The sequence below is a fragment of the Aulonocara sp. 'chitande type north' Nkhata Bay genome, linkage group LG1, assembly GCF_057382095.1.
Source record: "Aulonocara sp. 'chitande type north' Nkhata Bay isolate Kocher_YH1m ecotype deep benthic linkage group LG1, A_spYH_male_GT1.1, whole genome shotgun sequence".
In the NCBI taxonomy this organism is placed as follows: Eukaryota; Metazoa; Chordata; class Actinopteri; order Cichliformes; family Cichlidae; genus Aulonocara; species Aulonocara sp. 'chitande type north' Nkhata Bay.
The window spans coordinates 19,520,252-19,534,343 of NC_141344.1; the positions used below are offsets into that span (position 1 = coordinate 19,520,252).

At 38.4% G+C, this 14,092-nt stretch overlaps 1 protein-coding gene across 1 annotated transcript in view; it reads left to right on the forward strand.

Annotated features, from left to right (window-relative positions):
* The first annotated feature begins 1,583 nt into the window (after positions 1-1,583).
* Positions 1,584-14,092, forward strand: part of zfhx3b (zinc finger homeobox 3b) — a 330,171-nt gene continuing 317,662 nt past the window's right edge. Inside the window, exons 1-2 of the mRNA XM_086287421.1 lie at positions 1,584-1,699; positions 2,877-2,968. The gene's annotated coding sequence lies outside the window, so the exon portion shown is untranslated. The remainder of the gene's footprint in view (positions 1,700-2,876; positions 2,969-14,092) is intronic.

Consider the following 14,092-nt stretch of genomic DNA (forward strand, 5'->3'; position numbering starts at 1 on the left):
ATATAAGACTATTTGACCAGTTATACAAAGTAGAAAAGAAAGACGATTTATACACTTCAATCATTACCACAGTTTTGATGCTTCAGTTACAGAAGACAACCTAAATTTATTCTATGGTGTCTCAGCTCTTATTGATATAAACACTACAGAAAACCCTGGCAGAAAACTTGCAGAAAGCTCTAACTATAAAACTTTAATATGAAGTAGATACAGGAAGGCTAAGACCTTGTTAAGGATTACTATTTCTATTATATTGACACAACAATCTAAAATAACATTAGATTTTTATACAGCTTTATGTTTTGCAAAATTAAATAAATATATCAAAGCTTGCAATGTGTTTTGGGGTTTCATAACAGAAAACAGATTTAAAGACAGAAGCAAGCCTATAAGGACTTGGACAGGCATAAACTCAGAGCAATCTCAATTGTCCAGCCTTTTTTCAGGCTCTATGTCCTGACCCTGGCCCATCTCATCTCTGGGCTACTACCAACTCCAAGTTTGAACCTAATTCATTTCAATAATTTATACATTTCCAGAATTACAGCAAAAATAAAATAAAGAAGTGCTGTACAACACCACGCAGGGAAACCTTTAATAAAAACATAAAATATTCTACAAATAGATGCTCTTTAGATAAGAGCATCTCTCCGTGGAGCATTACTCGGGTCCAAACAAGGTCTGACACATTTGTCTCAGTGAATTTGATTAATAAAGCTAGATCTCCAATCTCAACATGAATACCAATTCAATAATAAGCCCTCAGCCTTTGGAGTTTCATTCAAAACTAGAGGAAAGTAAAACAAAGCAGCAAAAATTGGTCATAAAAACATGGTAAGCCCATGATTTAGTGGGGCGATAAAGAGTGGAAAGGTGGTCATTCATCATGGAGGCTAGCTCACCAGGAGAGAGCCTGTCAGAGACACCACTAGGTCTGGGAGGCATTTTGAGAGAGAAAGAGCCTCCGGTTGGCCCTTCAACCTGTTTGTTTCAATGTCTTTTCCAGACAGACACATACAGACTTTACACGGGTGACGAGCGCTTTGTCTTTGCAGCTCCATTGTCACAGTATTCCTGAGGGATGGGTGTTGTTAGCTGAAAAGGAGGGTGAAACTTTAGAAGGCTTACAGCTGCAGGACCCTTTGATGGGAACAGGAAAAGCTTTATTGGACTTTTTATTGTAACAATGTCAGGGGTTATGATGTTTCAGTGAATTGCAAAAGGCTCTGAATAAAGCTTGTGCCATGAGACCCTTATGGCCAATTGAATAACACAAGTTAAAAATAAGTAATTTTTAACATAACTTTTAGTTTTAAGGTTAAAAACCTACCCAAAATAGCCATCTATTTATGAAACACAGACGTTGTTTGACATGGAAACTTAAAGTGGTGTCCAATGCAATAGATGCATATAAAACGTTTCATGAAACTGTGGTAAGTTGTTCATATTCTTGTTAGCTGAAGCGATTTGGCTAATAAGTTTGTTTATAGTTAAATTATAATTTGTTGTACATTTTTGCCCTGATGAGTAAAGTAACTTGTTTTTTGTGTACTTGTTTCTTGTAAAGAATAAGTCTTGTTTCAGGAGAATCGTCACTTCCGGCTGTCGCCTGTAGTTTTTTGCTCGGAAAGGAATGAAAAAAGTGGACGGAGAAGGTTTTCAGTCATTAAGATGCCAGAACGATGTCCTCAAAACACAAGTACGTTGTCCTAATGTTAAAGAGACTACGGAAATGTTAAGAGTTGGGCTTTAAGTCAGGGAAAAGGATGCTAAAAGTCAGCTATGACAGTATGCCCGTTACTGGAGTGTGAAAACCACCGACCTACTAAATCATTGTTAACCATTAAATGTCTGCAAAAGCCAGAAAAATGGTACACCTTAGCCAACACTGAAGTATTTAAGTTAAAAACAAGTAGAATTTAAGATTAAAGCGCTTAAGATAGCTAGATAGTCGCAGGGCTGCAACTGTTAATGTTACACATAACTAGCTTCCAACTTCCGGTAGTTTGTCTAAATTATCTCCATAACTGACACTGTATTGTTTTCTCTTACCCTGACCCTACAGTATCACCTAGCATTCAAAGTAGGGTTAGAAAATAAAGCTAACATATAAAGTGCAGCAGTATCCCATGTTTGTTTTGAAAAAGCAAATCGGCACCATTTACATGATGACTACCTAGCCATGTAAATAATATTTTGTGAGTAAAAATATGTAAAAAGGGTCAGTAATTATATTTATTTATTTTTTGTAATCATACTTCATAGGCATTAATTAATGAAGGCACTGTGTCCTGCTTCATATGTGGCCTAGCAGTAATGCTAAATGCTTCATGAAACTTTGAGCATGAAGCTGCATATCGAGACATCTTTAGTTCATTGTTTTAGTGAATTTGTGTCATAGAAAAAAACAGTAATCACTAAATAGGACTGTAACCGTGCAACACCATTAACTGATTTATAGCTGTTGATAGGTAAAAACTAAGTAGCCTGCCACCCCTGCTTAAAAAAGAAAGAAAGAATTAAATAAATCACAAAACACATTATACACCAGTCAGACACAGCATTAAAACTAATATTGTATAGGTCCATCTTCTGCTGCCACAACAGCTTTGCTCCCCGTAGGCTTACTAGCCACATAGTTCAGGGGGACTCTTCCAGACCTCTGAACAAAGTGTTGTATCAGCCACCAATGCATTAGCAGTAGATCCTTTATCAGGTCCTTTTAGGTAGCGAGGTGGGGCTTCATGGATCAGACTTGTTTTTCCTGCACATCCTATAGATGTTTTATTGGGCTGAAATTTGGGGGATTTGGAGTCTAAGTCAACAACTTTTACTCTTTGTCATGTTTCTCAACCCATTCCTGAACTATTTTGCAGTGTGTCAGTGTCCATTACCCTGCTGAAAGAGGCCAGCGCCATCAGGGAATACCTCTGCCATGAACAGGAGTGCAACAGTGTTTATGTGGTTGGTATGTATCAAAGTGCATGTATTTGTAGCGGAGCACATCACACTGACTCGCTTCATTCCAGCAGTGCGTCCAACTTCCATATGTAATGATCAAACCACGTGACAAAAAAAAAGGCCACCATCCTCCGCTGCTGGTCTAATTCTGACACTGTGTCCCCCTTTGTAGACCTTCTGGACCATGATTAGGCTCAAGACGGGATCAGACCCGTTTGATCCGCTCTGTATTCTGTATCGATCATACCAGCATGAAGATTTTCGCTGAGTACAGTAGCTCTCCTGTGGGAGTGGGACACACATGTGTGTGAAGTGCACAAACACCCAAATGTTACTCTTACTAATGACTGATATAATAACGGTCTCATTCCAAAGCCATGTGCATTAACATGGTGGTGGTGCATCCACAAAGTTGGCCATATAATATGTTATAGGTGGAAATTTGGCAGGTGCACAGATTTCAAAGCCATTCAAAACAATTTTGATTCTGACCTTTATGAATAAAATTGACTTGACTTATTCTCTACTGTTGGCTTATGAAAGCCAGTTGAAGCTGCTCAGACGGGTCTTTCTTGGTGTCTTCATCAGAACAATATTTACAGTTTACAACTTTTTCAAGTAAATAAATTACATCAGTATTAAATACTTGTTTAAGCAGCCATTCTTTTGGAAATCACTTTAATGCCCCCACTGTCTAAAGTACATGAACTCTCCATCCATCCATCCATTTTCTGCTGCTTGTCTGGGTCTGGGTTGTGGGGCAGCCATCTAAACAAAGAAGCTGAGACCTCCTTCTCCCCAGCCACTTCCTCCAGCTTAACCAGTGAGGCACTGAGGGATATAATATCTCCAGCCTTTCCTGGGTCTGCTCCCTGCTTCCTTCCAGGTAGAATATGTCTGGAACGTCTCATTCATTTTGCATCCTACTGAGATGCCCAAACCACCTCGACTGGTTCAGTTTGATGTGGAGTTCTGCTCTTGAGTCCCTCCCAAAAGCCCAAACTCCTCATCCTGTCTGTAAGAGAGAGTCCAGACACCCTTCGGAGGAAGCTCATTTCTGCTGTATCTGCAGTTACATTTTTTCAGTTACTAACCACAGCTCATAGCCATAGATGAGGGCAGGAATGTCGATGCTTCAGCAGCAGCTTGAGTGAGAGCAGCTATGTGTTCTTTTCATGCTTCTGATGCGAGTTCAGCCGACAGTAACCAGTTAGCATAATCGGTAGAACATCCCAAGCACCAGCAGATAACTTCTTGTAAAACAAGAATACAGATGTAGCTACATCGCACATCTGAGTTGTATCTATCATTTTAAACTAACCTTGGCAAGAAGTCAGATGACTATATATCCTAAAGTGTTTTAAAAATCTCCATCTCGGGGAATAGTCATGGCACTCAACCACTTTTCAAAACTTTTGCTTTCAAGTCAACCCCTTTTAATTTTTTTGTGAGTGTTATAGAATCAAATTAGCACTTTATGCACACTTTATGCACATGAATCACAACCATGGCACGATTATTACCGGCTTATGTTTCATTTTTAGAGCTGCTAGCAGCAGTGAAGTGAGTTTTGACATCAAAGCCAAGTGTTTCAGTCTGCTAGCTCTTAAATCAGTGTTGTTATAGTGAATGCGTCCTTATGTGATATTCTTCAAAGGTCATGATGTCACTATGACCTTGAGATTTTGAAAGTCTTGAAGTGCTGTTGATTAAGTAACGTAAGATGTGGGTTGAACAGACTACTGTTAACAGGAGTTCAAGAATGGCTTAAGTGGAGAGCCTCTTTTCTTGTCAGAATTAATAAAGCAAGTCTTTGTGTGTATTCCTTTAGAGCCGCTTTTCTGTGCCACCCATCTGTTTTAAGGTCCTTCCTTGTTTTGTTAAAAGAAAATCCAGAATTTTAAAAAAGTGTTAGTGCTCAGTGTATCAGGTTTAAGAACAGTTTGAAGCAGTGCCTCTACGTTTTTGCCATTTCTAAAGCGTCAGTGGAGAAAATGCCATTTATTTACTTGACTTTACTTAACTTTGGAGATTTTTTCTGAAAATAGTCTTTCTTTGTTTTAAGATCTGAGAACTGCAAGAATAATAAAAACATAAAGAGTGCTGTGAAAAATGTTTAAAAACCTCCCCTTTTTCCAAGCTCCTCTGTGAGCCAGCATTTTAATTAAAAGCACTTGTTCCTAAACCTGTGCTTAATATTTCCCATTAGTCACATTTGAGGGATTACAGACGGCACCAATGCAAATCAAAGGTTAGATGGAAAATGCAGATGTGTGAACAGTGCGGCTCATTTTATAGCTATCATAGCTCTTTAGTCATTTCAAAAAAAAAAATTAACTGGCAGTGACAAGGTTCCCTTTTCACTTACAAATAAAGATGACAATCTTCTGAAAGAGAAATGTCTGGAAGAGATTTCTTGGTTGGTCAGCAGGGGAGGTCCTCAAGGAAGCCATGAGATTTCACTGAAAATATATCCTTTTCAATCATATTATAAGCACTATGCAATAAATCCTCAAAGGATTTTATATTAACTTCATTAGAATGGAAGATGACATGATCTTCTTTTGTGACTATGGCTCTTTTTTTTCCACAGAGACATTTTCATTTCTTTACTGTGGACATGTCACAGTGGAAAAATCATAGATGTAAAAAAAAAAGCAATTTACTGCAACAGAACAAAGCCATTGTTATTATTATCAGAAACACCCAGGTTTTTGTTATTGTGATGAGTCAAAGTATCTGCTGGGAAAAAGACTCATTATGTTGAATCTAAATGTACCTAATTACATGACACTGCATATAAAGGGTTATTTTGATTGGACAGTAAAAAAGTGTGGTGAGCAGCGCTTTGATTATCCATCTGGTTGGTGTGCAACTTTCCCATGGATCACAAACGCTGTAACATTTGCCCTGCACGTTTTGTATTCTTTAGCTTGTCTTTATGCATTGTAAATCGTTTGTGACCGCTGATACAAGGTTAGCACCCCTGTCAATCAACCCTTGCTTTGCGTCTTCATCAGATTGTGCAGAAATGTCTCAGGACAGAAAAAAAGTGCAAGACTGGATAGCCTCTGCCCTCTTCTTCATTTCCTGCTGCCCTCTGCTCAAATATCATATCCACACGTGGATATGGGTTAGTGTTTTTGAAAAGCATACTTTAATTAGGTGCCGCTTGTGCCTTGGGTTTATATATATATGTAAAAATGTGCTCTGTGTTTGATCTGTTAGAGAAATGTAGCTTTTAATCCTGCCTCCTACAGTGGTGTATCAGCAGTGTGTTTCAGCATTTAAAATGCACTGATGACTATTATTCAGAGCAGATAACCCCCTTTTTTTTGCTTGGGTTCTTTTTGAGAGACTAGGGAAGAAGTGACGGATGGACAGATGCACTGCATGTCTAGAGGAAGGGAAAGCAATGATCAGCAAGGAGTTTGGCCGATGCCCAATGCGACTATTAAGAATTGTCACCGATAACAACAAACACTGCATGAATTATATTGTTGCACTGGCATTTACAATCACATCTTTGCTTTTGCCCTTTCTTTCTGTTTGTGAATTAGCACCCTGTCAGCTCTCCAGCACATTTCCAGAGTGGGAAGAGTAAGGGAAGGGAGAGAGAAAAGGAGAAATGACTGTGCAAGCATTTTAAAAACAGGTATAAAAGTGATTTTTTTTTTCCTTTTTTGCTGTTCGAGGTTTTTGGCATATTTATGGAGTGTTACTGTAGAAGCGGCCCATTTAAGGCTATTTGCAGAAAGCGCACATTGTTCACATCAAGCTCAGAAAAGCTGAAGGCACAGCCATGTGATCGTGACCTCGCCGCTGAGAGCCAAATTGCACGAGGCAGATGGGATTCAACATTTGTGAGAGCTCTCTACAATTAATAAAAGAATCACGTTAGGAAAATAAATTTAAAAATGTAGGAGCGTTATTTCTCTTAAAGCTTTGTGTTAAGGAGCCTAAGGCGTGCGCGCACACGCACACACACATATACACACACACAATTCTGAACTGGAGAGGCATGCTATCATGCCATTGCTTAATCTGTCAAAACATCCACCTCAGTAAGACGGAAGAGAGAGAGAATAGATGTTAAAAAGTTGTGTGTGTACGAATGATCAAATATTTTACTCTTATCCCTGCTGGGCTCCCTAACGATTTTTAGGGATGATTGTGAATGTGTAATAGTGCCTTCATCATCGTATTATCTTGAATCACATTACCTTCAGTACACAGTGTTCAATAGCATTTCTCTTTTTCTTCCTGAAAGATAAAACACTCCACCACAAGCGTTTTATTGTGAAAACAATACTGAGGAACCAACATTTGACGTACCTTCTGGGAAAAACACTTGTTTTTCTTTTTATATTTAAAGGTATAATTAAAAAGAAAAGCTTCATACAAAAATAAAACAAACATAGTTACCCATTGATTCCAAAGTGATATCTTCTGTGCAGTATCTGTGGGATTGTTACAATGGAAAGCTAGAGGCCTGTATTGTCCTGACTTCAGAAATGTAACCACTGACTCTTGGGGCTGAGTCAGACGAAAATGTGGTGTGCTTTTACTCTGCTCAGCCAAATGTGAAATAAATAAAAAGAAAGGAAAATGGCTGCTCTCTTGGCTGTACCCTTGGTCCCTTGCTCTTTGTTAAAACCATATCTCTGCTGCTCCATTGCCCCCAGCTACATTAAATCCCATTAAATTCACCTTCATTAAAGCAGTCCTCTCTACTCCTTGCAGCAGCCCTGGTGCGGGCCTCTCAAGGACAGAGCAGTAATGAGGGTGGACTGGATTTAACCTTGAAGAGTACAGGTTTTCATTTCCAAATCAATAACTTATGGTTCAAAACTGCCACTAGATCCAGGCTATAATTTTCTAGCATTAATTGTGTGGATTATGTTTCTTCAGCAGCGAGAAGGTATTTAGCTTTAAGCTGCAGTGTAGAGATTGCATTTATCATTACTTTCCCCCCCTTTTTTTTACAGTAGGAACTGACAGCTTGCACATTTTCTATATCACTGAGTTCGTGTGCATATACACTTTGGTGCACAGATGGGATGACTTAAGGAGTTTGTATTTCAAAGAGTCTGTATGAGTGTTAGTAATTAGACTCTTGGTATTTTTTTTGTTTTGTTTTTTTACAGTAAGACCAAGCAGAGGGCAGAAGGCTGGAATTTTTCTCCTGCCTCAATCCGGTATTGCAGTTAATGTGTCATCATTCGCTGGAAAGAGGTCGAAGTATAAGAAATCTCCTTTACAGCCATGTAAGACAAGTTTTGACAGTCACCTGCTGTCAGAAGAAGCAGGAAAGTGTGAATTATGGATGAAAAAATTAACAGTTAGATGATAGGCAGGCAGCAGGGATATGGAGAAAAAAAACGTCTGACCTACTGTAAAAGAATTGAAATTGTTTCAGCCCCTGTCATTCTCTGCGTTTTAGTGGGGCATTCTCTGTAGTGGAGTTTCCTGTCATTGTCATACGACTGTATGGAAAGCATTAACTTGTCCTGCGGTGATAATTTCTGCCCGACATGTTCTTAATATGAAATATCAGATCTTTTCATAAAATAGGGAGGGCTGAGGCTGTGGTGATCACTGGAGCTTAATTTTTTAATCAACTTCTCTTTTAAATGAAGCTTTATTAAATTACAAACTCACACAGTGGGAGTAGGACACCGGCTGAGATGGACCAGTGTTAAAAAAAAAAAAGATAATGTGTGATAATTAAATAATGTTAATAAAAACCCTTTGCTATCATAGACTGAGAAGAATGAGAAGGGGACAATACCCGGTAGCTATTTCATGGTTCTCTTTTCTTTCGTTCGTTCTCATTATGGTCTCAGGAAATTTACCATGTAAAATTATGAAAAGAAGAAAGGGATGCAATGTCTGTGAGATATTGACAGATGGCAAATGGAGACACAATTGCATTCATTTTTTCTTGCGCTTATATTCCAGCTGTATACACAGAAATTAAAGGTACTCATTGTTGCTGCTCAGCCAAAGAAAATGGGATTTGACTGCATTTTGTTTGAGCTTTGACAGCTTAAAGGTCAGAGAAGTCAAAATACGCTGCATTTTGGTATCACAAAATGAGTAAAACACCAATTATCTTGAATAATTTTGCAATGTAAAATTGTGTTTTTTGTGGATCAGTTCACACCATGTAGCGTTAACTGATGACACCCTAGTCCTGACCCTTGCTGTCACCCTAACTGCTTAAAAAAATAACCTGAAAATGAGTTGACATGACACGAGAACCAGAAGAATTACAAAGACAAATGAAAAAAAGAAAGTATGAATATGAGAAAATATGGCCATTTTTTGTTCCAAGATGACATAACACTTCATGTAGCGTGATATATTTCATGTTTAAAATGTTTTGTGATTGGCACAAACACCGTCTGTCACTATGCACAGGTACATCTTCATCTGCAGACTTCGGTATCAGAGAGAAATTCTTTGCTAAGCTTGGTGGGGCATCATTACTCCATTTTGATAATAGGATTACTAAAAAAATACACTTCTTCAAAGAGACAACAGTACCATTGTGAGGATCCTGAATGCTGACATCAAATGTACTAGCATTAAGTAACATTTGATGTTGGAATCTAGTTATAAATATTTTGAGGAATGCCAAGAATATGGTTTTTTAGTTGTATTAAATGAGTTAATGAGACAGTTGATGAGACACATATTCAAGTAAAGTCAGCAGAAGAGGTAGTCAACAAACCTACTAAATGTACTTCCTCATTAAAGTTTTATTTCCTGTTGAGCAAATTGAAAATGTTAATGGGGTTTTATCATATTGAAGTAGAATTGATTATATCGTCTAGTAATATCTACTGGACAGCAGCGATGAAACACAGAGCTACAGTTCCTTTAGTGGCCACTTGAGGCAGGCTCTGTAAACTTAATCTACAAAGACTTCCATGTTAAAATGCACAACTGTACAGCATTAAAAAGCATGTTTATAGCATGCTACACAACAGTTTTACCCTATATGGTTAGTTTCCTCCTAAATGATGATTCTGCTGGGCGTCATTCTTTTTTTATCCATCCAGGTAAAGTTAGAGCAGTGGCCACTCTTATGTATGACACGGGTAGCTGTACTTTCTTGGTGTCTGCTAGGCCTCACAGGAAGTAATTGGACTCACTGAACTAGACCTTTCCACTGTGTTTGTGCTGTTGATGCATTTTGGAGCATTTTTAATGGATCGCCAGACAAATAATAGTTTTCTGGGCAGCACGGCCTTTGTAAGTAGTTTGTTTTTCAGTTTTGGTGAGTGAAATTCTAGTATTTTCTTTTAGTCCATTTAGTCTTTTACTTATCAGTGATAATTAGGTATATGTGTCTGTGCCTCGGCCTATTAGTGTGGCTTGCTAATCAACTTTGCTGCCATTATCTGATAACTAGCACTCCGGCCTTTTGTACAAATGTGGTATCTTCTCTTTCCATAAAAACAACACAGCAGTAGGTTTCAAAGTAAATCTCTGACGTCACTCTATGTCCGTCTTTTCTAGAATTTGAGGCAGCAATTCATAATGTGAGCTGTTTGCTCCACATCATAATGCTCCTCTTTTCACTTTTTTTAATGGGAAAATTATACTTGAAGATTGAACCGGCTCTTGAGGAAGCCCACGGCCCCAGTGGGTGTCGATCAGACCAGTCAGTGAAGAAAAGATGTGCATTGTTTTCAGCTGGTAACACTAATTTAAAGAATCTGGTTACTGCAGATTTCTTTTTCTTCCAATTCTCCCCAGCCAGCATAAAGAACTTATATATGCTGCAACTTTAAACTCTCTTCTGCTGCATCTTCTTTTCTGCCTCCCCTCACACATTGTTAACTGATTATTTTAGTCTTTAAACACCATGAACTTAAGGGTTCGGGATCAAGAAAATAGTGTTTGGGGCTAAAAAAACAAACAAAAACAGGCCAGATCAGCAAGGTTGTTATTGAAAATGAACAGTTACTGTTTGTGGATCTAATTAAAGAACTGATTTGTTCTTAATGTGTGGATAATTGCTGGGGTCACACTTGTCTTCTTTTGCAAAATATGAGCTAGCTGCTTCCTCTTTGTTTGACAGCTTTTGTCTCATGCTTCCTGATAAGTAGGATTTACTATATCCTGCTCTGTGAAGTTGTGTGTTTTAGTCTCTACACAAAATGTCTTTGGCCTGCTTGCTTTGTTTGACTATTGGCTTTAACATTTTGCACAGCTGTCGCTGACATTTTGGAGGGCCTTATGATTATTTATAGTCTCTTAACAGGTCCCACATTGTGCTGTGGGTTATTTCTATAATATATTGTCTCAGTTACAGTTCTGTGTTTTTACTTAGTCTCAGAGTCGCAGAAATTGAACTGATGAGGAGTTTGTGGGAGAAAGACATTTTCTCTCTTGTTTAAATATTCTTTTAAAGTGGTTTATTTTTTGGTAAAATTCCTAAAGGTAGAGTTTACTTCTATTCTTTTGAATTCTCGTTTTTCAGCCGCATATAAGTTATTATATGTGCTGTTTTGTTGGTAGGTTTGGTGGCTTTAGTAATGCTTGAGATTTTGTTTCTCCAGCCTTAACACTGGGTATCACTTGTGGGACAAGACAGGTATAGGAATACTGTAGGTGGGTGTAGCATGGTATGCTGAGCCCAAACCTGGAATTTTCACTGTCACAAAGTAAGTTTTTTTTAACTAAAGTAAAGACGCTTTAGCCATGAACTCTCTAGTAGTAGCCAGGCCTTCTTTCCTAATCGGCCCAAAAAAACCCCTAAAATCCCAATCAGATGGTATCAAATGTTCTTTTTTTATTCTAGTCTTTTTCCATTGGGGTGTGTGCACACTGCCATTCTCATAGAGCGCACTGGATTAACAAAATGTGAACATCTCTGAAAAAAACAGAAGCTTTGGACGTTTTCTTAGGGGTAAAACATCAGCAGTGATCTTAGAGAAACAAGTATTGCAGCCGTCATCAATATGGGGGAGTTATAAGTCCATTTCCAAACAATTTGAAGTCCATCATTCTACAGTGAAAAGGTTGGGTCATGCCAGAGGACAATGTTTCCAAGCACAGCAGCAGATCTACAACACAACGGCTAAAAAGAAAAGAATCAAGGTGTTGCAATGGCCAAGACAAAGTCTAGAAATACTGTTGTGAGACCTAAACGTGGCTGCGCATAAACGAATGCCCACAAACCTCAGTGAATTGAAGCAAAGTTATAACGAAGAGTGGGCCAGAATTCCTCCACATTGATACGAGAGACTAATAAAGACATACAGAAAACGCTTACTTCAACGTCTTTACTACGAAGGTAATAAAGGTAGCTTCTGTATCATGGGGTGTCCTTAGTGTTTCACGCTCTGCTTTTTACACTTTTTAGAACATGGTCAGTACTAGATGATTTTTTTTGTCATATTCTGATACATAAAAACTCAGAACTGATAGAAAATATGCTTTATTTTCCACGTTTTTGCATCTCCGCACTGATTTAAAGACTGACAAGAAAAATCCTACAATTTGCATGTTTTTAGTTCAAATGTTTACATAAAAAAGGTGTCTTACACAGAGACATCTACTTTGATGCAAACAAAAACATCTTCGGTACTGCCCATGTGTGATCATCAGCGCGTCTCTAAACTGAACCCGAAACATTTGTCTAGTTTTTTTTTTGTCGTCATGAAAGTGTCATGTTGTACAGTCCTCAAGTAGTTTTCTGTCGGCCCCCAGTTTTGACTCAGTTAAGTCAAAGTTGGCAAGTCACCAGGAAACCTTATACTTTTTCATGCCCATAAAGAAAATAAAAACAGGTTTGGTGGACATAGAGCAACCGGTTCACTCATTCTTTGGAAGCATGACATCTAACGTCAGTCTCAAAATCTTTGGATGGACTTCAAAGCTGAAAATATGGGAAATCTTATTTCAGCACCTAATATTGTGCTTATAGTCACCACAGAGCGTGTAGTTGGACTAATTCAGTTAGCCCAAACCTCTTCCAGCCAAGGCTCTTGAAGTTTTACACTTGTACGCAGTATGTTGTGAAATTGGAAACACTTTTATGTCAGTCTGTCTATCAAACTTTATAATGCTCTGATTTCTAACCCACTGGCAGTGTCTTTTAATTAGATTATACCGGAGGAATAACCAGAGTTCAAAATGCCAATTTATGTCCCAGACTGTGTAAAATTTGTTGTTACACTGCCGCCAAACAGAGCAGGTAAGAGCTGACAAGGTCCTCAGGCAAGGAGCAGCTGACTGTTCCTTAAGAGTTTCTCTCTCTCTTTCTCTCTTTTTACTTCCCTCTTCCCTTTTTGCAGTCAGACATTAGAGGCATGGGGGATAAATAAACATGTTATTCAAGAGCCCGACAATCAAAGTAAAATACAGACATTTTTGTGCAGATGATGCCTCCAGGGTAGTGTTTTCTATAGAGAACGTTGATGTTGGCAAGCAGTGAAAGCATGTCTAGTGCACTGCTGCATATTGAAAGTAACAGCGTGTGAGTTCACTGAGACATTAATGCTGATTTGTGACTTAGCAAGAGGTCATCCAAGAGTCTACGGCGAGGTAGAAAAAAATATTTTTTAACAGATCTGCGTTAATTGTGATTATAAAAAAGTTCAAAGTTCATATGAAAATACTAAAACTAGAGCTGGCATTGTGCAAAAAGTTTTTATAACACTTTATTTTAGATGCAGTGTGTTATACATTTATACCTTATAATGGAAATACTAAGCCTGTGCTTCAAAAATATAGCCATGGAAGCAGCAAAGTCAGCATCTGTAAGTAATTAGAGCTGGCCCAGAAATGGCCTGGGATTCAAAGTAAACATGGATGGTTTCCACAATCAACAACATTTACAAATGCAGAAGAAGGAAGCTACTGAATTTGTGAAGAATGTGCACTGGGAATGGAAAGCATAGAAGCATGAAGCCAGCAGATGTTGAAAATTAAATACATGTGGCATGTGGCTAACAGGACTGTGAGCTTACTCTTCTGATGGTGGAGCTCAGAGTTCCTGAGGGCTAGAGGACAGCTGCTCTGTGTTAATACTTACAGGTTTACATCCAGCCAGCCATAGCTAACATTTTTTGAGTCCATTGCTGTTAGGAGACGCGGACTTTGTGCATATATA